Source organism: Octopus bimaculoides, chromosome 15, assembly GCF_001194135.2.
Source record: "Octopus bimaculoides isolate UCB-OBI-ISO-001 chromosome 15, ASM119413v2, whole genome shotgun sequence".
NCBI lineage: Eukaryota > Metazoa > Mollusca > Cephalopoda > Octopoda > Octopodidae > Octopus > Octopus bimaculoides.
The window spans coordinates 5,396,199-5,401,173 of NC_068995.1; positions in this window are offsets into that span (position 1 = coordinate 5,396,199).

A 4,975-nucleotide genomic window follows, 5' to 3' on the forward strand; every position below is an offset into this window, starting at 1 on the left:
ACACACACACACACACACACACACACACACACACACACACACACACACACACACACATATATAGAACACACGTTTGTATTCGGTATGTGACTTTGCAGTATAGAACTTGGTTTCGCAACCGCCATCTGAAGTTTAGTGCCTCGTCTTCTGAACGGAAACTATATGGAAGACTGTTGTACGCATATACGTACACGCACACACACATACACACACACACATATATATCAATGTATATGTGTGTATGTGTGTGTGTGAATATATTTGCCTCTACGATTGATTTTACATTTGACAACACTTGGAGAAACAGTGTTTATGCTGGCAACTCAGCGGTACGATAAACAGATACATTAAGTAGTGTTAGCTTGCGAATTATTGATCGGAAATTCTACAAGATGATGCTCCAGCAAGGGCCAGAATCTAATGACTAGGAAAAATAAAAGAATATATAAAGCGTATATAGTCGTTTGTAGTTCTAAGCAGACTGGATGCCTTTCATCACAGTTCTAATAATGGTCGACTCAGAAGCTGAATATTAGCAGGAGTCGTAAAATTTCCTTTGAATATTGGTGACTATGATGTATTTGAAATACTGAGCACAATGCGTCAGACTGTACTACAACATGGTCGTAACAATGATGGCTCAGAGAGGAACTACAAATTGAGGGGAAAAAAAGAAAAAAAGAAAAAAAGAAAAAAAAGCATCTCCAGAGATAAAGATCTTCCTTATCAGATATTACAGATATTTACAAGTGTGATACATTGATATCATTATCATATATGCAGAGAAAAACATTCACACACAGAGCAGCTCCATAAGGGCATCATATCTATCAAAATACTGTTGTCTGTATAAATAATTAGTAATATGAAACATAGTGAAGTCACAACGGCAATATTTTCTTGATATACATTTAATGTATCAGATGATAGTGCAAAATATATCGAAAAGCCGAACATATATGTAGAGAACTACATTCTCTCCCCTTTCTCTCTCTCTCTCTCTCTCATTCACAGGCATACATATACGTTGGTAGGTGCAGTAATTAGTTACGTAAAACTAAAATGAGAGACTGCCGAAATGTGTACAGAAACCGAGACAAAATACTTTTATTAGTTAAATGTCAGTAAATGCTGTATGAAATACGATATGTATGTATGTATGTATGTATGTATGTGTCCGTACGTACGTATGTATGCATGCACGTACGTATGTATGTACATATGTATGTATGTATGTATGTATGTATGTATGTATGTATGTGAGTATGTATGTGCATGAGTATGTATATTTATGAGTGTGTATGTATGTGAGTATGTATGTATGTATGTACGTATATATGTATGTATGTACGTATATATGTATGTATGTACGTACGTATTATGTATGTACGTATGTATCTATGTACGTATGTACGTATGCCATTGTTCAATTTTATTTCAAGATTTCTTGCTAATTGACGAAGAACCAGTGTGTGTGTATGTGTGTGTGTGTGTGTGTGCGCGCGCGCGCGTGCATTTCCAGAGCTAAGATGTCTGCAAGTCGAAAAGTACTCAATACGTTCGAACGCACATTGCTTGTTTAATATTACACCAATATGTGTATCTCGGTGTGGGTGTCTTTGCCTGTATATACATATAAAAATACATATACACACACAAATGTGCGCGCACACACACACGCATCCACCCCAGAGAAACCCTCACGGGTAGAATGCATTTGCCAGTTCGACACTTGTGATTCCAGTTCTCATTCCTTACAGTTGGTCATGCACTTGGATATATCTGAGACTTACAGACTGCTTCAGTTCTCATGTTGCTACAATATAAAGAGATTCAAGTCTATTTCGCTCAAATACAATCATTCAATGAAAAGAAAAGTAAAACGGAATTTTAAGGGTTTTGACCTGCGGATGGCTAAATTCTAAAATTTTCTGGAAACAGTCTTCTTTGGTGGCAGTAATTGGATGATAATTTTGATTTTTTGTTAAGAGAGATTGCAGCGACTTCTGTAATTTTTCTGTTAGGCTTAGTTTCTAGGTCTGTGACTCATTAACATATGTACAGTTCTATCATTAATATTGGATATTATTGGAGAGAATGGTGAGCGCTGGTTACTTGGTTTTTAAACGAAATATGAGAGAGATAGGGATTATTCTGTTTCGTGATAGGAATGAGTTAATACATCAAAGAAAACTGCCCTTGGAAGTGATTGTAGCTAAACCACTGTAACTGACTTCCACGCCATCTGGTGTATTATGATCATTCGGTGTACCTCGTATACATCCAGAAGAGGATCCTCGTGAGGATCGTTTGAGCAAGCAAGCCGATACAGTTCAACAGTTACAAGTTAGCTAAAACTTTTGTGACCAAATGAGGGTATGTGTGTTTGAGGTTCTAGTGGTTAATCTGGGATAACTGACAATGACGTTGTGCGAATTGAAAAACTTTTGGTGTTTGTATTTGCGTATGGGAACTGAACTAGGAAATTCTTGGCTATATTCGTTGTGACTTCTAGACAGTGATTTGGATTAAACAAGTTACTTTCCTCTTCATATGTCTACTGTGCTTTATGGTGGGTGGCTTCTTATCTATATAAATTAGTTTCTCACTGAAGCCACTTCTAGCGAGAGCATCATTATTATAGAAATCTCTTCTAGAAGATAACTCGATCCGACGTTAGATAAGAGGTATTCTTATCTTTTTTGCTGCCAAGATTTTTAATTATGACTGTTGAGAAGTCGGAAGTTTTATGGATGTATCATTTTCAATCATATTTATGTAGTGGTATTATTTAATTATCTTCAAATCTAATGTTTTGTGTCAGAAGCTGGCTAACATTTAGTTAGTGCAAATGGTTATATTCAAGCAAGTTTCTTTAAAATTTCTATTAAATTCTAGATCTGAATGACCCCCACCTACCACACAGTAAACAACGAAAAGAGGACTGTAATTTGGTTTAATCCGCCCTACAACCTCAAAATTGATTACAAACATGCAAGTTACCCTGTTCATACACATCCGACTATCTACAAAAATTGATCATACAACCACCATAAAGGTCAATTGCTTTGTACTGTAGTTTTCAACATAAAACAAAGTTAAATGGGAAAAGAATAAATAAAGTTTATATAGTAGACTACCCAGAAGAAATAGACGATCAATGATGGCACTAATACCCTTAGCATAATAAATGCACAAATAAACACACAGATTACGGAACTAATAAATATTTTCCCACCTTACTCATGATGTATACAACAGCCGTAATTCCCATATTAAATACATTAATTCTGCCAAAAGTAAACAGACAGCAACACATGCCAACCCCAGCTCATTCTGAAGACGAGACTACTAAGATCTAGAAACGTTGACGTTGAGTGGGTCTAGTGTCTTTATAAAACTGATCAAAATGAGAATTACTTTCATGATTCAGTAGAACAATACGCACACATACACAAATATCCACAGACTGTTCACATATACACGCGCGCATATATACATTCATATTTACACAGAGGAGAAAGAGAACTGACTCGACCAAAATAAAATATCATTAATCTCTTCTATGATATTCTAAACGTGTATATATATACATATACATATATATATATATATATATATATATATGTGTGTGTGTGTGTGTGTGTGTGTGTGTGTGTGTGTGTGTGTGTGTGTGTGTGTGTGTGTGTGTGTGTGTGTGTGTGTGTATACCTACATGAATATTTTTATGCTTCTACAGATAGGATACATCCCGTGTGTCTATTCATTATATCTATGTATAGTATGCAACTTTGTACATGAGTGTATTTACTGTAATGAAAGTAATTGCTGATATGCAGCATGACGTACATACAAAATTTTCGTTTTAAATCATAATCCATACAAATGGCTGAATTTTCTCTAATACGATTTAAGTTACAAGTAGCCAAGTATGTTGCTAACCCTTGCTGTCTATAAAAAGACAAGCAGACTCGTGTTGACTATGCGGTATTTATGAGATCAAGTAACAGAGAAAAATATCAGCGTCTGCACAAACATATTAGATTTTCTCTGAAACAAGTGATTAGATTTAGTTTTATAATCTTTTGAAATTATCTCCCATTTTCACCATGAGTTTTTATCAAATACCACTACGTTTTGTTTTCTTTCTATAAGTTTTAAATGACAATACATCAATAATTTCTCTTGAAATGATACGTTAATCTGTACATCAAATATACTTGATGTATGTTAATTCACGCCATTGGCTTATTTTAGTTATTTCCCTTGGCTCAATTTTTCTTTCAAGTGTATTCGAATGTAAGCTTATACAAATGTATATTTAAATTTACACAAAAATTCCGGTTCATGTTCACGTTTATCTGTGTAGTGAAGTAGAACTAGTAGGAGTTAGATAGTTGAAGAATTTACACTAAACACTCTCTCTCTCTCTCTCACACACACACACAGAGCTTCTTTTGTGTTATTGTTACGAAAGTGGTGTGTTTGTATATTTACGTTGGTGTGTGTATGTGGGTTAGTGCTAACTTCTACATTTCATATTTCAAAGGAATCTATGCAAAGATACCGCTGTAATACTGTCCCCGTGGGATAACGTAGATACAAACATATAATGGATATTAGATTCTAGCTTGATTTAATTTTTATTATCGAGATTATCTGATATATAAAAAAATATATACGCACTTACCACACACACACACACACACACACACACATATATATATATACTTAAATACACACATAAATGCACACCCCATAAATGTTATTATGTAAGTACATACATATATGTATACACACGCACATGTTACTCTGTACACACACACACACGCATACACACACACATTTTGTTTATTTTTCGAATTTTTCACCAATGGAGAAAGAACCGGCCTGTAGCCTAGAAACAAGGCACTATCATAGGAATTTTGTGTACATAAACGGGGTTTGTTTTACATGTATGTATATATATATATAT